Here is a 26,423-nt window from a genome sequence, read left to right as displayed (position 1 = left end):
AAGCACTAAGACATCGATTCCGCGCCTTTGATTCTTTACGATAGCAATTAGAGCTCTAGTTGAGTTGTGAACTCATTGAGTTGTGTTGTGAGCTCTTGTTGCGACTTGTGTGCGTGGTGTTGCTGTGATTTTTTGTCTTGGGTGTGTTGCTTATCCCTCCCTTACTCCGTGCTTCTTTGTGAATTTTAAGTGTAAGGGCGAGAGGCTCCAAAGTGTGGAGATTCCTCGCAAACGGGATTCAGTAAAGCAAGCAAAACACCGTGGTATTCAAGTGGGTCTTTGGACCGCTTGAGAGGGGTTGATTGCAACCCTCGTCCGTTGGGACGCCACAACGTGGAGTAGGCAAGCGTTGGTCTTGGCCGAACCGAGGGATAAACCACTGTGCCATCTCTGTGATTGATCTCTTGTGGTTATTATGTTTTGTTGAGACTCCTCTCTAGCCACTTGGCAGTATTTGTGCTAACTCCTAATCAAGTTTTGTGAGTTAAATTTCAAGTTTTGCAGGATCACCTATTCACCCCCCCTCTAGGTGCTCTCAGTTCATCCGACCGGTAAGGTAAACGGTTAAACCCCCTCCTCATCTTAGGATCAGGGTGGATGCACTCCGTCACCCATGTGGAGGATTTTCCCTGCGACAATATATATACAGGGTGAGGATATTGGGAACCCTGGGCTTCCAATAGAATAAAGGAAGCCCCAGCCACTCCCCGCACCACCGGAGTAGCCTGGCCGCTAAACCCCCTCTCGCATGCGTCTGATTCTTTGCATGCGCGCAGTTTGTTTCCATTTGCATGCGCGAGAAATTAGGAATGTGTTGACTGTTGCATGTATGGAAACAAAAAAACTGATTTGAAAGTTTTATTCCGTCCAAAAATATAGGATCTTTATAATAACCATGCAAATATGCTTGTTTGAAACGTTTTATGATATATACGAATATTAATTATGCTACACAGTGTATTTATTTATACAATACGCTACGCTGCGTAGAAAATCAGTTTCTTACTGTATGTGCACAAATTTAGGATGTCAAGAATGTGCGTTGTGAGGAAAATTGATTGATATGTATGGAAACAAAAAACTGATTTAAATGCTTTATTTCTCCATAAATACGGGATCATTCCAACACCAATGCAGCTAGTCTCGTTGGAACCAGTTTATGACATATACTGGTACCAATTATACTACACGATGTAGATATTTATGTATTGTAGTACATCGCATAAAAAATTTGTTTCGTACTGTATGCGCACAAATTTAGGATGACAAAAATGTGTGTTGAAAAGAAATGAATTGGCATGCATGAAAACAAAAAAAGTGATCTAAATGCTTTATTTTGTCCATAAAAGTAGGATCTCTATAACAACCATGTAGCTAGGATTTTTAGAACCAGTTTACGAAATATACTGATATTAATTATGCTACACGACGTAGATATTTATGCAATGTGGCACATCGCCTAAAAATCTATTTCTTGTTGTATGTGTATAAATTTAGGATGACAAGAATGTGTGTTGAAAGGAAGTGAATTGACATGCATGGAAACAAAAAAATCTGATTTAAAAGCTTAATTTTTTTTCATAAATATAGGATCTCTTCAATACGTATACATCTAGGCTCGTTAGAACGTGTTTATGATGTATACTGAGACTAATTATAGTACACGACAAAGGTATTTATGTACTGTGATACACTCTGTGCAAAATATGTTTTATGTTGCATGCACACAAAATTAGGATGGTAAGAATGTGAGTTGAAAGGAAATTGATGTACATGCATGGAAACAAAAATCTGATGTCAATGCTTTATTTCGTCCATAAATATAGGATCTCTCCAACAGCCATGTAGTTAGGATCATTATACTAGTTTATGATATATACTGATACTAATTATACTACATGTGGAAGTTATTTATGCATTGTCGTATACTACGTAAAAAACAAAAACGTTTACATGTAATGTGAATAGGAATATCATAAACATATAAAAGATGGAAGGAGAGAAATGAACTGACAATGTATCATAAAATTTATTGACGTTGGCATAAATATGTATACAAAATAATATAAAAATAGGGACGTCGATCCACCGCCGCTCGCGCCTAGAGAAGGCCAGCGTCGTCGCCGGAGGTGGGACGTCAGCAGGCGCGCGCCTGCGAGGAGTCGACGTTGCACGCGCGCCTCCTAGATCCGCCTCTACGTCCGCGCCTCCCAAATCCGCCGCTGCGTGCGCGCCTTCCAGATCCTCGATCCTAGGGGAGCGCCACCGTCGCTCGATCATGGGGGAGCATCGCCGTCAGTCGCCCTCCTCGGGCGCCACCACCGCTGGCCTAGGGGATCGTCGCTGCTCACACGCTCGAGGAAACCGCCGTTGCTGCTCGCTCGCCCGAGGGAACCGCCGCCCCCGCTAAAACCTAATCTCTGGTGGCCTGGGGGTGTTTTTATAGCCACCCAAACCTGGCAACTGAACCGAATAGCACCGTTGAGTCAGGAATTCCTCTAGTTATTAGAAGCATAGGCCTTTAAATATATACAAATTATATATATATTACTGGGTTAGAACTAAAGATCTAGCTCGTTATATTAGTCTCTATAAGCATAATCTATAGTTTTTTTGGCGCGAAAATTAAAAATAATTCTTACGAAGATAACTAACGGATCAAAAAACAAACGAGGAATATGATCACGTGGGGACGAAACCAACTGATTTATGGATGCATCAACATGATGAACAAATTAATAAGTGTGTGTTTGGTTGAAGAATAGGGGAGAATGGAGTGGCTCCATTCCTGTTTTATAGATACTTGGTTTCCAACGGAAGAGGGGTGGAACGTGTTGAGCACCAAAATGAGCCACCCGACGGTCCGCGCGCGCAAAACAGATTAGGGTTCCAAGTTTCTTGTTGTGTTTGTTGACGAGATTCAGGGAATTAGCTCGAGGAGTTTGTTTGTAACGGGTCCAGCCCCCTCCTCTATAAAAACAAAGGAATACGAACGATTTGTAATCATCAATCGAACCCACAATCAATACAATTTACATTTTATCTTAGGAGTAGTTCTAGTTCAGTTTTAGTTTAGTTTTTCAATCCCCAAATTCTCCGCTTCTCTTTGACTCTACGTCGATTAGAGGAGTCTAGGTTGGCCCGCCGAGCCTACACAACACCTAGGATCTCTCCTCCCCGACGGGGTCCCTACCGGGAGAAAGATCCAGGCGTCGCCGGCGACTTCCGCCGCCCCTGGGCACGCCCGGACCGTCCGGCCTATAGGCGCGGACCGTCCGGCCGTCAGGCAGGAAACCCTAAGCCCTGCTCCAGGTCGCGGACCGTGCGACCCCTGGCCGCAGACCGTCTGCGCCTATGCAGCGAGGACCACCGCCGGTTCTCACACAGTGATTGGCGCCCAAAAAAGGCACCAACACACTTTTGGCGACTCCGCTAGGGACAACACATATAGACTAATCAAATCGGCCCTCAATGGCCGGTTCAAAGGATAGCTCTGACATCTCCCCCAATAATATTATAGAGCCGGCTTGGGAGACCTTGTCGGCTGACGAACAACTCCAGTTCGACGAGCACAAGGAGCAGCTGATCCAAGAAGCGAAAGCGAGATTCCTGGCCAACTTCAAGGTGGACAGGAACAACAAGGTCGTTCGGCAATGAGCGACTGATCCGGCTTCACTCCGACCCACACCGGACATCCCCAATGTGAGTAACACCAACGAACTCCAATCGCTTAAAGCTTACATAGATGAACAACGAGAACAAATGCAACATATCGTAGGGGGCATACAAAAAGATTATAAAAGGATAGTACGTGCGTTTGATAAATCCACTGTTGCAAATTTTCCGTCGCACGAGGTTGAATTAGGCGAAAATACACGTAATGCATCGGCTATAGGTTGTCACGACCAGTCAAAACCCCTTTATGGGATGTCGATGGACACATATCTTGAGCAACCACAAATCGACAGTAAATTAGTTGATCTGCACATGTCTAGACCGTCCGCACGTCAGCGCAGACCGTCCGGGCCAACAACGGTCGGTCCTATTTTTAATGAGTACCGAGATATGCGTCCGAGCCACCACATGTCACACAAGCCCTAAACCACCCAGACAGACCGCCCACATATGATCACGGACGGTCCACACAACCACCCGGACGGTCCACGTATCCGACCGGACGGTCCGGCATAGGGATGTTTGAGGAAGATTTAAGTTACCTAAATCATCTCCCGTCCCAACAACATTTCCCATCACAATATACGATGCACTAGCCCATTAATACAGAATCCCAAGCCCATGGGGCGAGTACTTTCCGGCCCCGCCTAGAAGGCCGGAAAGGAACGGTCAGTCCTATGAACCATATAGGGCAAATTGTAATGCACCAAAGAACTCAAACCAATGGTGGAAAGACAACAAACTAGTGTCCAAACAACCCCACCTATGATGGGACAAAGAGCCAGTGGTCTCCCACCGGCTGCTATTGATATAGTGAGGGAAGAAATAGCCGGGGCGTTCCGAGATAAACTCGGAGTAAGCATGGTCCCTGGGGGACAGTCATATCGGAGACCTTATGACAGCCGATTTGACCACCACCCATACCCACAGGGAACCAGGATACCCAAATTTGCAAAATTTTTAGGTGACTAAGGGAAGAGAAAACGGGAACACATAGGCCAGTTTCTAGCACAATTAGGAGAATTGGCCGACACAGAGGCGTTCCGCGTACGTTTATTTCGTTATCTTTGACAGGAACTGCATTCGCATGGTACACTACATTACCCCATAATTCTATTTGGTCATGGGGGGATTTAGAACAAAAAAATCACGATCACTTTTTTCGGGTGATTATGAATTAGATTTGGTAGACTTAGTGGCCCTGTGACAACAGAAAGACGAGTCGGTTAATGATTACATCCGGAGGTTCTGGGATACAAGAAACCGATGCTTTCAAATTCATTTAGCAGAAAAACAACTAGCAGGATTAGCCTTTAATGGACTGCAATATTATTTAAAGGAAAGATTAGAAGGTGTCCAGTTTTTTAAGCTAGCACAATTACATCAAAGAGCTTTGGCTTGTGAAAGCCGAAGCAAAGAAACTGCTAAAACAATTCGTCACAACATGCATATAGTAGAGTGCGACCAAAGCAGCTCGGATGACGAATCAACAGAAGTATACGTGGCTGAAATGGTTTGGCCAAAGTAGGCCAAATCCTCGGCTTGTTCCTCCTTATAGTCGGTTCAAAAGAAACAACAAGAAGAGGTTAAGTTTACATTTAATGTTGGTAAATGTGACAAAATATTTGATGAATTACTCAAAAATGGCAATATCAAAATAAATCATATTGTTCCATCCACCAACGAGCTAAAACGCCGTGCATACTGCAAGTGGCATAACTCATTTTCTCATGCCACTAATGATTGTAATGTATTTCGACGACAAATTCAATCGGCCATTAACGAGGGACGATTGAAATTTCAGGAAATGCAGGTGGATACATAGCCCTTCCCACTAAATGTGATTGACTTCGAGTGCAAGAGGGTCCTAATTCGGCCAGGCACAACCGATAAAGGCAAAAGCAAAGAGATAATCACCGGCAACACGCAGGAAGCCGATGGGAATAATAAAATTTCTTGCATGAAAGTGGTGCCCGAAAAGACTCCTGATGGAGGGGAGACTCTGAAGGTGACCATCACAACCTCTGGCACTGGGGGCCAAGCGCAGACAAGTGAACAAGCGCGGGAACCCATACTACACATCACGGACGGTCCGACATCTAGATGCGGACGGTCCGGCAACACTCAGGACCCGCAACGACCACGTACCTTCAAACCACGACAACCAGAGATAGGTTCGTGGAAAACAAATACATTTAAAACGGATGGTTGGCTGGTCAAATCTAGCCCGACCTTCGATCAATTATTGTCCAAATATGTGAAAAAGAAGGCCGGCCCCAGTTACCGGCCAGCGAAGCAACCTCGCTCGCCCATTCAGGAGCAACAACATGTAAGACCGATTGGACCACCTCACCAATCGGAAAAAAATGGAAGGTCATACTGTCTAATTGAGGCCTAACATACCTGCATGGTCACCTCCACCCCCATATCTACCTATGCCATATCCATGTACATACATACCACCACCATATACCCCGAATCAAATGTGGAGCATGTCACCATATCCATTTGGGATGCCACAGTACCCCGCTTGGGGGGCACCCCAAACAACCGTATTCAGTAGGTTGACACCTCCAGTACAAGACCGATTGAGCGTCATTCAATCCGGTCACTAGGCACCAGCCCAGCAAGATTGTCGGACCACTTGGCCGCAAAGGCCGACCAGTCCGGCAGGGGGGCATATATCTACAGCAACCAAGAGAAGGACAAAGAAGGACATTATCAAAATAGGCACAACAGATGTCGTCGTACAGAAAGATAATGAAGGGCCGATGATTTTTGGTGAATCGGCCAACACAAGCAAAAGAGAAGATACAACTGACATTAAAACAACCAATCCAAAATACTCCATGGCACGATGGTGCCCATCGGGATTGACACGATCGCAAAAGCGGAAATTACAACACTTAAGAGCAAAAGAGAACCAGGAAAAGGAGGCAAAAAATATTCAATGGCACGCATCCACAGTACCCCACCACCACAAAAGAGGTGGAGGCCAAAGGCCGTTGAGATAAATCAAACGGCCACGAAGATAGAGAATGAGATAGCAACTCCACAGCTCTCTATAGGTACAGCAGACAGTCCGGTTGTAAAGGCCGGACCATCCACAGATGACATGGACTGTCCGACTCTCGAGTCCGGACCATCCGCACTATGCCAGGGCACATCCAACGACGTGACGACACCCATGGAGGAGGATGACCTACTAGGAGAAGACCTGGTCGACTACGAAGCTTCTCCAGAGCACACAGGTATGGACATAAATGTTATCACATTTTCCGCCGATTATACTATTGTCGGCGATGATGAACCTGTCATTGCTCAGTTTGATTTTGGTCCTAAAGAAGCCGCCTTCACTAAACCAAAGGAATCGGTAAATCATTTGAAGCCGCTCTTCATGTGCGGTCACATTGATGGGATACCGATTGCTAAAATGTTGGTAGACGGGGGGGCTGTAAATCTAATGTCTTATTCATTATACAGAAAACTAGGTATACAAGATGACGAACTTGTTAAGACCAACATGACCCTCAGCGGCGTTGGAACTGATAGTTCGATCAAAGCCAAGGGAGTCACGTCCGTTGAGTTAACCATCGGGACTAAGGCCCTTGCTACTGCATTCTTCGTTGCTGATGTAGAAGGAAATTACAGTCTAATCCTAGACAGGGATTGGATTCATGCTAACCAATGTGTACCTTCTACGTTACATCAAATGTTATTACAATGGGTAGACGACGATGTAGAACAAGTGCATGCTGATGCATCGACCTGTATTGTTGTGGCCAATGCTCCTGTACTTTGGACCTATGAGAGTAATGAGACTGCTACATGTCTCACAGGAGTAGACTTTTCTGATTATCAGTTTATAAGTATAGATAAAAAATGTTTTATTCCTGTGATGTTAGAGCCGATTGAGAATCGGCTAAATCCTAAATAAAGTTTAAATGATGAGTACACACAAAATGAATGAGTCCCTGGTCACGGACAGTTCGGCTTCTAAGGCCGGATGGTCTGATCTTTCACAAAATAGTTCGGTCTTTAAGACCGGACATCTGCCACAACATAAAATTAGTATCACGAATGATCCGGCCCCCGAGACCGGAAAGTCCAACATCACACAAAGATCATCTAATTCCTCTGTAGGAGACATGATAGAGGAATTCAGAGATCTCGACAAATTAGGATAGGGGTTTACATCGGTCGATTCTTTGGAGGAAATCGACATAGGAGATGGTAAAACTCCAAGGCCGACTTTTGTGAACAAGACCCGGGAGACCGATCCTAGAGATGAAATGATCGGTCTGTTGAAAGAATATTCAGATTGCTTTGCTTGGAATTACACTTAGATGCCGGGATTGAGCCATGAGATCGTAGAGCATCGGCTGCCCATTAAGTTCGGTTTCAGACCTTTCAAGCAGAAAGCTAGAACATTTTGTCTAGACCTTCTCCCACGAATCAAGGACGAAATCCACCGGCTGCTAGAAGCCAATTTTATTTTACCTTGCAGATACGCAAAGTGGGTCTCCAATATTATGTCGGTGGAGAAGAAGGAATCAGGTAAGCTCAGAGTATGCATTGATTTTCGCAATTTAAATAGAGCAACTCCTAAGGACGAATTTTCCATGCCCATAGCCGACACATTGATCAATAATGCGTCAGGAAATAGAATTATTAGCTTCCTTGATGGTAATGTCGGATATAATCAGATTTTCATGGCCGAAGAAGATGCGTCTAAAATGGCCTTTATATGTCCAGACTTCATTGGTTTATTTGAGTGGGTTGTTATGACATTTGGTCTAAAGAATGATGGTGCTACTTATCAAAGTGCTATGAATTTGATCTTTCACGAGCTGTTAGGAAACACTGTGGAAGTCTACATTGATGATATTGTAGTCAAATTGGCTGAGTTTAGCTCTCATATAGCTGATTTACGCAAAGCCTTTGATAAAATGTGTCGGTATGGTCTGAAAATGAACCCACGTAAATGTGATTTTGGAGTGTCGGCTGGTAAGTTTTTAGGGTTCATCATTCATGAACATGGTATAGAGATAGACTCTGACCGAATCAAATCCATTCGGAATGTGGGACCTCCAACCTGTAAGGTCGAAGTGCAGAAGTTTCTCGGCAAGATAAATTATTTGCGGAGGTTTATTTCTAACCTAGCCGGGAAGATTGATGCCTTCACCCCTATCCTTCGGCTTAAGAATGATGCCGAATTCACTTGGCGGGCAGAACAACAAGAAGCATTTGATCTCATCAGAAAGTATTTGTCTTCGGCTCCCGTATTAAAAGCTCCACAAGTAGGAGCATCGTTCAGATTGTACATTGCAGCTGAAGACAAGGTTATTGGTGCTGTTCTAACGCAAGTGACTGGAGGAAAGGAGCATGTGGTGACCTACCTAAGTCGGAGGCTAGTGGATGCTGAAACAAGGTACACTCTTATCGAAAAATTATGCTTATGCCTATTTTATGCATGCACCGAGTGTAGATGTTCTTTACTGTCTAGTCATGGCACCATTACCAGTCAAACCGATGTGATTAAATACATGTTGCAAAACCCGATTATGAGTGGTAGGATTGGTAAATGGGCTTATGCACTTATAGAGTATGGCTTGGCCTATGAACCATTGAAATCTATGAAAGGCCAGGTCGTAGCAGATTTTATTGTAGAACATCGGATCAATGATACTCATAAACTAGACATATCATACCTCACTGTTACTCCCTGGACTTTATATTTTGATGGATCGATTTGCAATAAAGGGCAAGGAATTGGCATCGTGCTTGTTTCCCCAAGTAATGTTTCCTTTGACTTATCTAGCCGATTGAAAACTTATTGCACTAACAATCAAGCCAGGTTGTTCGGCTTATAACTTTTAAATTGTATGGGAGTAAAATATGTGAAGGCATTTGGTGATTCTCAGCTGGTTGTCCAACATATGTTAGAAGAATATCGATGTTTTGATGGTACTCTAAATAATTACCTTGAAAAGTGTTGGGGCATAATTCATTCTTTTGACGAATTCAGTATTCGGCACATCCCTAGAGTTGAAAATCACAGGGCTAACAATTTGGCATAAGATGCATCAGGTTATCGGATAAAGCGAGGGAGATTTCACAAAACTGAAAATCTGATAACCTATACAGAGCCAATCCCCTAGGTTGCGAACCGTCCGAGTGAAAACTCCGGACTCTCTGTAATACTCAAAATTGTATACAAGGAATATATATAGTGAATTCCTTATTTTATGTGCCATATTTGCATCATAAAAAGAGAACACATATAATTGAGAGAGATTAATTAATAAAACCAATGATACCAAAATAAAAGAAAATGCATCATGTGGAGTTTATATGTTTGTGCATTAAATAAAATAATAAGGATAATAATAATAAGTTAATAATTTTTAGAAGTTGAATTAAACCCTAAATTAAATTTTGGGTTTTTGAAAATGAGAAGAAGAGAAATGATATAAAATACATATATAATTATATTTATAAAATTGGTATTTTTAACTTCACACAAATAAATGAGAATGAATTTGGCACAAATTCGAATTTAAATTCGAATTCAAACTAAACTTAGAAAGGAATAAAAGAAAAAAAAAGAAAAAAAAAAGAAAAATAAAAGGATAAAAGCCATATGGGCCACTGACTCTACTTCTGGCCCATTACCTCTTCCTTACCTCGCGCAAGCCCAATCCCTGTTTCCCTCTGCGCGGCCCATCACCGCGTACTGCCGCGCACACTTGGCCGGCCGCCCTGCGAGCCCGTCTGTCTACCGCTGCGCTATCCTCCCTGCTCGCACTCGCTCTTTCCCCGTCTCTGGCGTGTGGGCCGGTGTCGTCAGTGCCGTCTTCAACCACCTAGCCGAAAAGCTCGCCGCCGCCGCGGAATCCTCGCGCGCCAGCCCCCACCTCGGCCACCATCCACGCCCCTACTTAATGCCTGGAGCCTATCCTTGCCGTCACGAGTCTCGTACGCCCTAGCTCTACCACTAAACCGAGAAGTGAAAGAGTAGCGTCGTCGAAGTACGCCATTGCCGCGGTGATTTGCCTCGGCGAACTCCCCACCGCGCCACTGTCTCGTGCCGTCTCGCCGCCAACCAGGAGTACCGGAGCGCGGAAAAGTCATTTGTGCCTCGCCGAGGAGCGGGAGGCCGGGGAATCCCCCATCCACGCGCTCCATCGTCGCGGAGTCATCAAGCACCGTGAACCAACCCCTCCGCCTCGACCATTGCCGGTGAGAACACCTTCTCTAGTCTCGCCAGTGCCTAATCGAGATGTAGCATGAGTCCAATTAGAGAATGGGGGCGGGAATCGCGATACCGGTCAACTCCGGCGAGGTTCAACAGTTGCGCCAACCGTCCTTGGCTGTGCGCCCCCGGCGTTGACACTGTTTTGGGCACGGGATAGACCAGAGGAGGTTGTGACCGTCGATCCGATCAGGCACGGCTCTGATTAGAACTCGCGTACCGGTTCGTTCAGATTGCCCGACGACCGTTCGATCGGGATCGGATGGTGATTACTCGCACTATGACTCATTAAATAAGGGCCGCCGATGAGGGATCCAACGATTGGGATCGCATACCGCCTTGCGGGCAGTCTGTTCTAATCTGGGCCGCCAGTGTGTAAACAGACGGCTTGGATCCTACGATACCTCTTCGGCCGCACTTTTTGCTTAAGAGACCCTGGCCTTTTACTTAACCAACCCGCAGTCCATGTAGCAGTAATCTGTGTCTTGGGGAAAACTCTGGTTTAGCCCTTGGTCTTTCTGAAAATCGACGCCCGGTCCAGAGGATAATAAAAACCGAGAAATAATTATAGAAATTAGTTTTTAATACAAAAACAATTCTAGAAACTTGTAAAATGCATAGAAAATTCATTTTAGCTCCGAATTGATCCATTCTAATTTTAAAATTTTGTAATATTATGGTCTATCATTTAGTGTCTCTGTTTTAACATGAAAACAGTAAGAAAATTAATTTCTCATTTAATCCTATTTCAAGCACATTAAACCTTTGGAAAATTATAATTCGAAATCTATAACTCCAAAATTAATGATTCATGTTCCTAGGTTCTTATTTTAATATGTAGATTTTTATCATGTATTTTATTTACATGTTTGGTGTGATGTTAATTTTTGCTATACTATGTATGTATTGTGTTGATGCGAGTAGACGAGCAAGCCACTGTGGATTATGAGGTTCAACAAGTAGAAGTAGCTGAGCAGGAGATCATTGAAGGCAAGTTGTGCCCTTGATAACTTACTTTTTCCTAGCCATGTTCTTGTTAATTATAATGATCTGCATAGGTTAATTTTGATGGGATCCAATAGGTTACCCCAGTTTTGGTTATCTTTATACCTTGTTCACCACTGAAATATTTTTGGGTAGTACTTGCTATTGCTTTATGTGGATTTGGGTATGGAGATACACTATTCATGATTACTCTTTTATTATCTTTTTATTATTATTGTTCATTTTAAGATCATTATGTTAATGGGAACATGGAGCGACCACCCGAGAAAACAGTGCTACCACAAGGGTTTAATGGGACGCCCTTGGCTGATTAACTAGGAAAGCTAGTGGATGACTTCCTTACCCGAAAGGGGCAAGGGCAGTAGGGGAGTGGTCAGTGTAGGGAGGTCCTTGGGTTGATTTTGCTGCGATGGCGGTCAGGCAAGGGATTCCTGCACTGGAGCTTCCTATAAACCGTAGCGGGATTTCTGAAGCTAGTGGAACTTTGTAAAGGCCTCGTAGTGTTACCCTGCCTCGCCTCCTCAGTAGAGGTGTATGGGATTGGCCATCTCTTGGCAGATGGGTAACATGACTTGTGGGTAAAGATGTGCAACCTCTGCAGAGTGTAAAACTGGTATACTAGCCGTGCTCACGGTCATGAGCATTTGCATCGCATTTGGGATTATTTTATTATTACTTTTATTTATTATTAAGGTTTGGTATTTACTTACACTTAGTAATTGCTAATAAAATTTTGACCAACTTATAAAAGCAATGCTCAGCCTCAGCCTCTATTTTGTTGATCAGCCTTACACTTCACATGAACTCCCACCTTTGGTGAGTTCATGCACATTATTCCCCATGACTTGTTGAGCTATGAACGTATGTGAGCTCACTCTTGCTGTCTCACCCCCCCCCCACAGGAGAAGAACATGTGGTCGAAGAGGAGCCGCCTAACACTATGGCCTTCGACTTGATCTAGGTGGCGTCTCCCAGTTAGCTTTGTGGTGCCAGGGAATAATATTTAGTTCGCTTTACTTTATCATTTATTTTTGTAAGACTTCCGCTATGTAATAAGTACATTTATGATATTTATGACATTTATCTCTATGCACTTTGTTATTATGTGTGTTGTTCTTCCTTGGCGCACATATGAGATGCACCCGGATTTGTCCATTAAATCCGGGTGTGACAGAAGTGGTATCAGAGGAATGTTGACTGTAGGACGAAACCTAGATAGAAATGGACAAAACCCCTACCTACTTACCTTACTCTGATTCTCTTTATACTTACCTCGATCCTATCTCACCTTCTACTGTTCTACTCTGATTACTCTTATCTTTTCTACTCCAAGACATGATGGATTTCACACCTTGGAATCCTACCCATGACCTTTTTAAGAGATAGGAGACCTAAGACAAAAAAATTAAAATTATTTTCTCTATTAAAAATGTTGGTTGATTGTTCTGATGATCAATGTCTGATTTGCTTCTTTGATTGATTGAAATAGTATAGACGTGCATCTTAGCATGTAGCACCATAAGGTAATGAATTAGCTTTAGTAAGCAACACACTTAGCTAATGAATCCCCCAAAGTAACATGATTCGTAATCACCTGCCTTGTATACTATCCTTTCTTACCATATGTTTCTAACCCAGATGGGCTACCCCTATAGTGTTAGAAGAGAGCACTATAGACGTGATCCTTGGTATGTCATGGTTAAGAAAGGCAAAGGCGGTTTATACACTATGCTAAGGAAACCGTAGAACTCACCAGTTCCAAAGGACAAAAATTTGAAGTTGAAGTTGCAGTAACTACCACCATCAGACTAGCGGCATCCTTAGTAAATGGGAAGTTTGTTGGTGACAACATCCATGTGGTTAGAGATTTTCCGGATGTCTTTCCAGAGGAGTTACTAGGGATGCCACCAGACAGGGAAGTTGAGTTTGTCATTGATCTCTTACCTGAGACTGCTCCTATTTCGAAACGGCTATATAGGATGTCCTTAGAAGAATTAAAGGAACTTAAGAAGCAATTAGCGGAATTACAAGAGACTGGGTACATTCGTTCGAATTCCTCACCTTGGGGGAGCGCCAGTTCAGATGAAAGATGGATCGCAAGGGATGTGCGTGGATTATAGGTCCCTTAACGACGTCACTGTGAAGAACAAGTGTCCATTACCCTGCATTAAGAATTTATTTAATCAGATGAGAGGTGCAAGGGTATTCTCGAAGATTAATCTCCGATCGAGTTACCATCAAATGAAGATTAGGCCATCGGATGTGCCCAAGACGGATTTCTCGACCCGATATGGTTTATATGAGTTCACCGTTATATCATTTGGACTAACTAATGCACCAGCCTATTTTATGGATCTGAAGAATAAGTTGTTCATGATATGGACAGATTCATCGTGGTTTTCATCGATGATATTTTCATTTATTCCGAGAGTGATAGTGATCATGAGGAACATATGATATTGGTGCCACAGAAGCTACGAGATAATCAACTCTACGCCAAGTATAGTAAATGCGAGTTCTGGATTGACGAGGTGTCATTCCTTGGACATATCATTTCTAATGGAGGGATATCAGTGGATCCTGCTAAAGTCAAGGAAATAGTGGTGTGGAGCATACCCACTACAGTTACGGAGATTCGGAGTTTTTTTGGGACTTGTAGGATATTATCGGAGATTTATTGAAGGATTTTCTAAGATTGTTAAGCCTATTACCTCACTTCTGGAGAAGGGAAGAGAGTGGACGAGAGGTACCAAGATAGTTTTAACCAACTGAAGTTGAGATTGATGTCACCCCAGTGTTGGTTATGCCAGATCTACAGAAGGGATTTGACATTTATTGTGATGCATGTGGCCAAGGATTAGGATGTGTGCTCATGCAAGAAGGACATGTGATCGCCTATGCGTCTCGTCAGTTACGGAAACATGAATTGAACTACCCCACTCATGACTTAGAACTGGCAGCCGTTGTGCATAGATTTGGAGACACTACATTATGGGAACTAAGTGCCAAGTATACACGGATCATAAGAGTTTGAAGTACATATTCACTCAGAAGGATCTCAACCTTAGGCAACGCCGTTGGTTGGAGCTTATTAAGGATTATGATTTGGAGATTCACTACCACCCAGGCAAGGCAAATTTGGTTGCAGATGCCTTGAGTCGGAAGGAGCACATTCATTCCGCTATTGTTGTCCAGCTACCTGATGAATTACCAAAAGATTTTGAGAGGCTCAACCTGGGAATTGTTACGCATACGAAAGGAGTTACCATTGAATTGGAACCTACCTTGGAGCAAGAAATTCGTAAAGGTCAGGTTGGTGATGCTAAAATTCAAGAGATTAAGGATCTGATTATGGAAGGTAGAGGTCCAGAATTCACGGAGGATGAGCAAGGCATTGTATGGTTCAAGAATCGGATCTGTGTTCCTGATATCGATAGTCTTCGAGAAACCATATTGAAGGAGGCACATGAGTCAGTTTATTCTATTCACCCTAGGAGTACTAAGATGTACCAGGACCTGAAGCAAAAGTATTGGTGGTATGGACTAAAGAAGGATGTTGCTTCACATGTTGCACTTTGTGATGTTTGCCAGAGGGTGAAAGCGGAACATCAAAGACCTGCTGGTTTACTACACCCGCTTAAGATACCTGAGTGGAAATGGGAAGAGATTGGCATGGACTTCATTGTTGGATTACCCCACACATCTGCTGGGTATGATTCTATTTGGGTGATTGTGGACAGGCTAACTAAAGTAGCCCACTTTATTCCAGTAAAGACCACATATTCAGGAGCCAAGTTAGCAGAGTTGTACATGGCACGACTTGTATGCCTACATGGTGTGCCTAAGAAGATTGTGTCAGACCGGGGATCACAATTTACTTCTCGGTACTGGAAGAAGTTGCACGAGTCTTTGGATACAAGATTGAATTTTAGTTCGGCCTACCATCCCCAGACTGATGGACAGACTGAGAGGACCAACCAAGTGCTAGAGGATATGTTAAGAGCTTGTGCTCTTAAACATGGTGGAAATTGGGATAAGAGTTTGCCTTATGCGGAGTTCTCTTACAATAATAGCTATCAGGCCAGTTTGAAGATGTCACCGTTTGAGGCTTTGTATGGCAGAAAGTGCAGGACTCCATTGTATTGGGATCAAACTGGTGAAAGACAGTTGTTTGGGCCTGAGATTGTACAAGAGGCTGAAGAACAAGTTCATCAAATCAGGGAGAACTTGAGAACTGCGCAGTCAAGACAGAAAAGCTATGCTAATACCCGGAGAAGACTGCTTGAGTTTAAGGAGGGAGATTATGTCTATTTGAAGTTGTCACCACTCTGGGGTATGAGAAGATTTAAAGTCAAAGGAAAGTTGTCCCCTCACTTTATTGGACCCTTCTTAATCTTAAAGCGAGTGGGAGAGGTGTCATATCAATTGGAGTTACCGGATCATCTTGCGGATGTGCATGATGTCTTTCATGTATCTCAACTGAAGAAATGTCTCAGGGTACCTGAAGAGCAGCTACCAATGGAAGACCTTAGTGTTGAAGATGATCTGACTTATGCTGAGTACCCCATCAAGATTCTTGATACACTGACTCGTGTCACGAGGAATAAGGTTATAAAGATATGCAAAGTGCAATGGAGTCACCACAGAGAGGATGAAGCTACATGGCCACATGGGAGAGAGAAGAATAGCTTCGCATAGATTTTCCTCATCTATTCCCTAGATCTTACTAAATCTCGAGGACGAGATTCTTTGTAAGGGGGGTAGGATTTGTAATATTCAAAATTGTATACAAGGAATATATATAGTGAATTCCTTATTTTATGTGTCATATTTGCATCATAAAAAGAGAACACATATAATTGAGAGCGATTAATTAAAACCAATGATACCAAAGTAAAAGAAAATGCATCATGTGGAGTTTATATGTTTGTGCATTAAATAAAATAATAAGGATAATAATACTAAGTTAATAATTTTTAGAAGTTGAATTAAACCCTAAATTAAAATTTGGGTTTTTTAAAATGAGAAGAAGAGAAATGATATAAAAATATATATAATTATATTTCTAAAATTGGTATTTTTAACTTCACACAAATAAATGAGAATGAATTTGGCACAAATTCAAATTTAAATTCGAATTCAAACTAAACTTAGAAAGGAATAAAATAAAAAAAAGAAAAATAAAGGGATAAAAGCCATATGGGCCACCGACTCCACTTCTGGCCCATTACCTCTTCCTTACCTCGCGCAGGCCCAATCCTCGTTTCCCTCTGCGCGACCCATCACCGCGTACTGCCGCGCGCGCTTGGCCGGCCGCCCTGCGGGCCCGTTTGTCTACCGCTGCGCTATCCACCCTGCTCGCACTCGCTCTTTCCCCGTCTCTGGCGTGTGGGCCGGTGTCATCAGTGCCGACTTCAACCACCTGGCCGAAAAGCTCGCCGCCGCCACGGAATCCTCGCGCGCCAGCCCCCACCTCGGCCACCATCCACACCCCTACTTAATGCCTGGAGCCTATCCGCGCCGTCACGAGTCCCGTACGCCCTAGCTCTACCACTAAACTGAGAAGTGAAAGAGTAGCGCCGTCGCTGTACGCCATTGCCGTGGTGATTTGCCTCGGCGAACTCCCCACCGCGCCACTGTCTCGTGCCGTCTCGCCGCCAACCAGGAGTATCGGAGCGCGGAAAAGCCGTTCGTGCCTCGCCGAGGAGCGGGAGGCCGGGGAATCACCCATCCACGTGCTCCGTCGTCGCGGAGTCATCAAGCACCGCGAACCGAACCCTTCGCCTCGACCATTGCCGGTGAGAACGCCTTCTCTAGTCTCGCCAGTGCCTAATCGAGATGTAGCATGAGTCCAAATAGAGAATGGGGGCGGGAATCGCGATACCGGTCAACTTCGGCGAGGTTCAACAGTTGCGCCACCGTCCTTGGTTGTGCGCCGCCGGCGTTGACACTGCTTTGGGCGCGGGATAGACCAGAGGAGGTTGTGACCGTCGATCCGATCAGGGACGGCTCTGATTAGAACTCGCGTACCGGTTTGTTCAGATTGCCCGACGACCGTTCGATCAGGATCGGATGGTGATTACTCGCACTAGGACTCATTAAATCAGGGCCGCCGATGGGGGATCCAACGATTGGGATCGCATACTGCCTTGCGGGCAATCTGTTCTAATCTGGGCCGCCAGTGTGTAAACAGACGGCTCGGATCCTACGATACCTCTTCGGCCGCACTTTTTGCTTAAGAGACCCTAGCCTTTTACTTAACCAACCCGCAGTCCATGTAGCAGTAATCTGTGTCTTGGGGAACACTCTGGTTTAGCCCCTGGTCTTTCTGAAAATCGACGCCCGGTCCAGAGGATAATAAAAACCGAGAAATAATTATAGAAATTAGTTTTTAATACAAAAACAATTCTAGAAACTTGTAAAATGCATAGAAAATTCATTTTAGCTCCGAATTGATCCATTCTAATTTTAAAATTTTGTAATATTATGTTCTATCATTTAGTGTCTCTGTTTTAACATGAAAACAGTAAGAAAATTAATTTCTCATTTAATCCTATTTCAAGCACATTAAACCTTTGGAAATTCATAATTCAAAATCTATAACTCCAAAATTAATGATTCCTGTTCCTAGGTTCTTATTTTAATATGTAGATTTTTATCATGTATTTTATTTACATGTTTAGTGTGATGTTAATTTTTGCTATACTATGTATGTATTGTGTTGATGCGAGTAGACGAGCAAGCCACTGTGGATTCTGAGGTTCAACAAGTAGAAGTAGCTGAGCAGGAGATCATTGAAGGCAAGTTGTGCCCTTGATCACTTATTTTTTCCCAGCCATGTTCTTGTTAATTATAATGATCTGCATAGGTTAATTTTGATGGGATCCAATAGGTTACCCCAGTTTCGGTTATCTTTATACCTTGTTCACCACTGAAATATTTTTGGGTAGTTGAAAGGGAAATAGGCTTACAACTTTTCCAGAATGATTTTGGTGGTTGAATTGCCCAACACAAATATTTGGACTAACTAGTTTGCTATAGAATATAAGTTTTACAGGTGCCAAAGGTTCACAACAAACTAATAAAAAGACCAAGAAAAGGGTTCAAACAAGAGAGCAAAAGACAGCCCAAAGGCAGCCATGGTCTGGCGCACCGGACTGTCCGGTGTGCCACCGGACAGTGTCCGGTGCACCAGGGAACCCAACTCTGAACTTGCCACCTTCGGGAATTCTGGGAGCCGCTCCGCTATAATTCACCGGACTATCCGGTGTAGCACCGGACTGTCCGGTGTGCCAGCGGAGTAACAGCTACACAGCGCCAACGGTCGTCTGCAACAGGACTGAAAAACGCTACAGTGCGCGCCTGCGCGCGCAGAAGTCAGAGCAGCGCCAGAAGGCGCACCGGACAGTGAACAGTGACTATCCGGTGGCTCAGCTGTCAGAAGCTCCAACGATCGGGAACCAATGACCTGGTGACGTGGCTGGCGCACCGGATTGTCTGGTGCGCCATGCGACAGAAGCCCTCACCAACGGGTCTTTTGGTGGTTGGGGCTATAAATAACCCCCAACCACCACACTTCAATGCATCCAAGTTTTCAGCCTTCAAACCTCATACAAGAGCTCTAGACTCCATTCAAAGACACAAACAAGAGATCAAATCCTCTCCCAAGTCCAAAGATCATTCCAATCAAATAGTGACTAGTGATAGAGACAATTGTGTTCATTTGAGTTCTTGCGCTTGGATTGCTTTTCTTCCTCATTCTTTCTTGTTTCCAACTCAATTGTAATCAAGGCAAGAGACACCAATTGTGTGGTGGTCCTTGTGGGGACTTAGTGTCCCGGTTGATTGAGAAGAGAAGCTCACTCGGTCTAAGTGACCGTTTGAGAGAGGGAAAGGGTTGAAAGAGACCCGGTCTTTGTGACCACCTCAACGGGGAGTAGGTTTGCAAGAACCGAACCTCGGTAAAACAAATCACCATGTCATCCGTTCTTATTTGCTTGTGATTTGTTCTCGCCCTCTCTTTCGGACTCGATTATATTTCTAACGCTAACCCTGGCTTATAGTTGTGCTTAAACTTAATAAATTTCAGATTTGCCTATTCACCCCCCTCTAGGCGACTTTCAATTGGTATCAGAGCCCGGTACTTCATAAGAGCCTAACCGCTCGAAGTGATGTCGGGAGATCACGCCAAGAAGGAGATGGTGACTGGCGAGAAGCCCGCCACAAGCCACGGGAAGGCTCCATCGGGAGAGTCCGGCAACAAGGTGAAGGGATCCCCTTCACACACCAAGCCGCATCGGAGCGGCGAGAAGAGAAAGAAAATGAAGAAGGTGGTCTACTACGAGACCGATTCTTCATCACCTTCTACATCCGGCTCCGACACGCCTTCTGTCACTTCTAAGTGCCATGAGCGCAAGAAGTTTAGTAAGATCCCCCTACGTTACCCTCGCATTCCTAGACATACTCCATTACTTTCTGTCCCATTAGGCAAACCACCGACGTTTAACGGTGAAGATTATTCTAGGTGGAGTGATATGATGAAATATCACCTAACCTCACTCCACAAAAGCATATGGGATGTTGTTGAATTTGGAGTACAGGTACCATCCGTAGGGGATGAAGATTATGATGAGGACGAGGTGGCCCAAATCGAGTACTTCAACTCCCAAGCCACCACCATACTCCTCACCTCTCTAAGTCGAGAGGAGTATAACAAGGTACAAGGGTTGAAGAGCGCCAAAGAGATTTGGGACATACTCAAAACCGCGCATGAAGGAGATGAGGTGACCAAAATCACCAAGCGGGAGATGATCGAGGGGGAGCTCGGTCGGTTCATGCTCAACCAAGGCGAGGACCCTCAAGCCATGTACAACCGGCTAAAGACCTTGGTAAACCAAGAGCGCAACCTCGGGAGCACGAAGTGGGATGACCATGAAATGGTCAAGGTTATTCTAAGATCACTTGTATTTCTTAACCCTACTCAAGTTCAATTAATTCGTGGTGATCCTAGATATAAACTAATGTCTCCCGAGGAAGTAATACAAAAATTTGTGAGCTTTGAATTGATGATTAAAGGCTCCAAGAAAATCATCGAGCAAGGCGCCTCCTCCACACCTGAGGTACAACCGGTCGCATTCAAGGCGACAGAGGAGAAGGAAGAGTCTACATCAAGTAGACTTCCCATCGACGCCTCCAAGCTCGACAACGAGGAGATGGCGCTCATCATCAAGAGCTTCCGCCAAATCCTCAAGCAAAGGAAGGGGAAGGATTACAAGCCCCATTCCAAGAAGGTTTGCTACAAGTGTGGTAAGCCCGGTCTTTTTATTGCAAAATGTCCATTATCTAGTGATAGTGACAGGGGCGACGACAAGAAGGGAAAGAGGAGAGAAAAGAAGAGATACTACAAGAAGAAGGGCGGCGATGCCCATGTTTGCCGGGAGTGGGACTCCGACGAGAGCTCCACCGACTCCTCCTCCGATGAGGACGCCGCCAACATCGCCGTCACCAAAGGCCTCCTCTTCCCCAACGTCGGCCACAAGTGCCTCATGGCAAAGGACGGCAAAAAGAAGAAGGTAAAAGCTAAATCCTCCACTAAGTATGCAACATCTAGTGATGAGGCTAGCTCTAGTGGTGATGAGGAAAATTTGCTCACCCTTTTTGCCAACTTAAACATGCAACAAAAAGAAAAATTAAATGAATTGATTAGCGCTATTCATGAGAAGGGTGAACTCTTGGATAGCCAAGAGGACTTCCTAATTAAAGATAACAAAAAGCATGTTAAAGTTAAAAATGCTTACGCTCTAGAAGTTGAAAAATGTGAAAAATTAACTAGTGAGCTAAGCACTTGCCATGAAATTGTTTCCAACCTTAGAAATGAAAATGCTAAATTACTTGCTAAGGTTGAGGAATCAAATGTATGTGATGATTCAATTGCCAATAATAATGCTAGTTTAATTGCTAAATTGAATGCATCTCTGTCTAGCCTTAAAATTGAGAATGAAAAATTAATTGCTAAGGCTAAGAATTTAGATGTTTGCAATGCTTCTATTACCAATCTTAGAGATGAGAATGAAATTTTACATGCTAAGATTGTTGAGTTAAATGCTTGCAAACCCTCTACTTCTAGTGTTAAACATGTTACTATTTGCACTAGATGTAGAGACATTAATGTTGATGCTATTCATGATCACCTAGCTTTAATTAAACAACAAAATGATCACATAGCTCAACTTAGTGCCAAGATTAATGAGCATGACTTAGAAAATGAGAAATTTAAATTTGCTAGAAGCATGCTCTATAGTGGGAGACGCCCTGGCATTAAGGATGGCATTGGATTCCAACAGGGAGACAATGTCAAACTTAATGCCCCTCCTAAAAGATTGTCTAACTTTGTTAAGGGCAAAGCTCCCATGGCTCAGGATAACGAGGGTTACATTTTATACCCTGCCGATTATCCCGAGCACAAAATTAGGAGAATTCACTCTAGGAAGTCTCACTCTGGCTCTCATCATGCTTTTATGTATAAGAGTGAGGCATCTAGTTCTAGGCAATCCACTCGTGCTAAATTGCCTAAGAAGAAAACTCATTTAGCATCAAATGAACCAAATATTTCATTTAAAACTTTTGATGCTTCTTATGTGCTCACTAACAAATCAGGCAAAGTAGTTGCCAAATATGTTGGGGGCAAACACAAGGGGTCAAAGACTTGTGTTTGGGTACCCAAGGTGCTTGTTTCTAATGTCAAAGGACCCAAGACCATTTGGGTACGTAAGAACAAGGCCTAAATTTGTTTTGTAGGTTTATGCATCCGGGGGCTCAAGTTGGATAATTGACAGCGGGTGCACAAACCACATGACTGGGGAGAAGAGAATGTTCTCCTCCTATGAGAAAAACCAAGATCCCCAAAGAGCTATCACATTCAGGGATGGAAATCAAGGTTTGGTCAAAGGACTTGGTAAAATTGCTATATCACCTGACCACTCTATTTCCAATGTTTTTCTTGTAGACTCTTTAGATTACAACTTGCTTTCTGTTTCTCAATTATGCAATATGGGCTACAATTGTCTATTTACTGACGTAGGTGTTACTGTCTTTAGAAGAAGTGATGATTCATTAGCATTTAAGGGAGTGTTAGAGGGTCAGCTATACTTAGTTGATTTTAATAGAGCTGAACTCGACACTTGCTTAATTGCTAAGACTAACATGGGTTGGCTCTGGCATCGCCGACTAGCCCACGTTGGGATGAAGAATCTTCACAAGCTTCTAAAGGGAGAGCACATTTTAGGACTAACAAATGTTCATTTTGAGAAAGACAGGGTTTGTAGCGCATGCCAAGCAGGAAAGCAAGTTGGTGTTCATCATCCACACAAGAACATTATGACGACTGACAGGCCACTGGAGCTACTCCACATGGATATATTCGGCCCGATAGCTTACATAAGCTTCGGCGGGAGTAAGTACTGTCTAGTTATTGTGGATGATTATTCTCGCTTCACTTGGGTGTTCTTTTTGCAGGAAAAATCACAAACCCAAGAGACCCTAAAGGGATTCTTGATACGAGCTCAAAATGAGTTTGGCTTAAGGATCAAAAAGATTAGAAGCGACAACGGGACGGAGTTCAAGAACATGCAAATAGAAAGCTTCCTTGAGGATGAGGGCATCAAGCATGAGTTCTCTTCTCCCTACATGCCACAACAAAATGGTGTAGTGGAGAGGAAGAATATAACTTTATTGGAGATTGCAAGGACCATGCTTGATGAATACAAGACTTCGGATCGGTTTTGGGCCAAGGCGGTCAACACCGCTTGCTACGCCATCAACCGGTTATATCTACACCGAATCCTCAAGAAGACATCATATGAACTCCTAACCAGTAAAAAGCCCAATGTTTCATATTTTAGAGTCTTTGGTAGCCAATGTTTTATTCTAGTTAAAAGAGGTAGAAAATCTAAATTTGCTCCTAAGTCTGTAGAAGGCTTTTTACTAGGGTATGATTCAAACACAAGGGCATATAGAGTCTTTAACAAGTCCACTGAACTAGTTGAAGTTTCTTGTGACATTGTGTTTGATGAGACTAACGGCTCTCAAGTAGAGCAAGTTGATCTTGATGAGCTAGATGATGAAGAGGCTCCATGCGTCGCATTAAGGAACATGTCCATTGGGGATGTGTGTCCTAAGGAATCCGAAGAGCCTCCAAATGCACAAGATCAACCATCTTCCTCTATGCAAGCATCTTCACCAACCCAAGATGAGAACCAAGCTCAAGAGGATGAAAATGAAGATCAAGAAGATGAGCCACCTCAAGAGGATGACAATGATCAAGGGGGAGATGCCAATAATCAAGACAAGGAAGATGATCCAAGACCGCCACACCCAAGAGTCCACCAAGCAATACAACGAGATCACCCTGTGAACACCATCCCCGGCGATATTCAAAAGGGGGTAACCACTCGATCTCGTGTTGCTCATTTTTGTGAACATTACTCCTTTGTGTCTTCTATTGAACCATACAGGGTAGAAGATGCATTAAGGGATTCAGATTGGGTGGTGGCAATGCAAGATGAACTCAACAACTTCACGAGGAATGAGGTATGGCATCTTGTTCCACGTCCTAATCAAAATGTTATAGGAACCAAGTGGGTCTTCCGCAACAAGCAAGATGAGCATGGTGTGGTGACAAGGAATAAAGCCCGACTTGTGGCCAAAGGATATTCACAAGTCGAAGGTTTGGATTTCGGTGAAACATATGCACCTGTAGCTAGGCTTGAGTCAATTCGCATATTACTTGCCTATGCTACTTACCATGGCTTTAAGCTTTATCAAATGGACGTGAAAAGTGCCTTCCTCAATGGACCAATCAAGGAGGAGGTCTATGTTGAGCAACCTCCCGGCTTTGAAGACAGTGAGTATCCTAACCATGTCTATAAACTCTCTAAGGCGCTTTATGGGCTCAAGCAAGCTCCAAGAGCATGGTATGAATGCCTAAGAGATTTTCTTATTTCTAATGACTTCAAAGTCGGAAAAGCCGATCCTACTCTCTTTACTAAAACTATTGCAAATGATTTGTTTGTATGCCAAATTTATGTTGATGATATTATATTTGGGTCTACTAACAAATCTACTTGTGAAGAGTTTAGTAGGATTATGATTCAAAAATTCGAGATGTCTATGATGGGGGAGTTGAAGTACTTCTTAGGATTTCAAGTGAAGCAACTCCAAGATGGCACCTTCATCAGCCAAACAAAGTACATTCAAGACATTCTTACCAAGTTTGGGATGAAGGATGCCAAGCCCATCAAGACACCCATGGGAACCAATGGGCATCTCGACCTCGACACGGGAGGTAAATCTGTAGATCAAAAGGTATACCGGTCGATGATAGGACCTTTACTCTATTTATGTGCATCTGGACCGGATATTATGCTTTCCGTATGCATGTGTGCAAGATTCCAAGTCGATCCTAAGGAAGTTCACCTTAGGGTCGTAAACGAATCTTGAGATATTTAGTTTATACTCCTAAGTTTGGCCTTTGGTACCCCAGGGGATCCACTTTTGATTTACTTGGTTATTCAGATGCTGATTGGGCAGGGTGTAAGATTGATAGAAATAGCACATCAGGGACTTGCCAGTTCTTGGGAAGATCTCTGGTGTCTTGGGCTTCTAAGAAGCAAAATTTTGTAGCTCTTTCTACCGCCGAAGCCGAGTATATTGCCGCAGGCCATTGTTGCGCGCAATTACTTTGGATGAGGCAAACCCTTAGGGACTATGGTTACAAATTTACCAAAGTTCCTCTTCTATGTGATAATGAGAGTGCAATCCGCATGGCGGATAATCCCATTGAGCATAGCCGCACTAAACACATAGCCATTCGGTATCACTTTTTAAGGGATCACCAACAAAGGGGAGATATCGAGATTGCTTACATTAACACCAAAGAACAACTAGCTGATATCTTTACCAAACCATTAGATGAACAAACATTTACCAAACTTAGGCATGAGCTAAATATTATTGATTCTAGGAATTTTGATTGATACTTTGCACATATAGCTCATATATACCTTTGATCATATCCCTCTCTTGTGCTATGACTAATGTGGTTTTCAAGTGTATTTAATGCTAAGTCATAGATTGAAAGGGAAATGGAGTTCTTCGGCGAAAACAAGGCTTCCACTCCACTCCATCGAAATATTCATCTTTCGCCGGTACTCTGCACCGCTCTCCATTTTGGTACAATCTTCACTCATATATTATTTGCCAAAGCGAGAGATAGTGAGAGGGCTTATATTTCACTCAAGTATCTGTTTTGGCGATTCATGACAAAGGAGGAGAAAGTATTAGCCCAAAGCAAAAGGACCGCACCACCACCAATTTCAAAAAATTAGTCTTTCAATTTGTATTTTAAGAAGTGTTTCAATTTGGTATCTTAATTATGATACAATTTCAAAATTGGTTTACCCCTTTCAAAACTAATATCTAAAACCCTCTT

The sequence above is a fragment of the Zea mays genome, chromosome 5 (assembly GCF_902167145.1).
Source record: "Zea mays cultivar B73 chromosome 5, Zm-B73-REFERENCE-NAM-5.0, whole genome shotgun sequence".
In the NCBI taxonomy this organism is placed as follows: Eukaryota; Viridiplantae; Streptophyta; class Magnoliopsida; order Poales; family Poaceae; genus Zea; species Zea mays.
Note: the sequence above shows the minus strand (reverse complement) of the source record.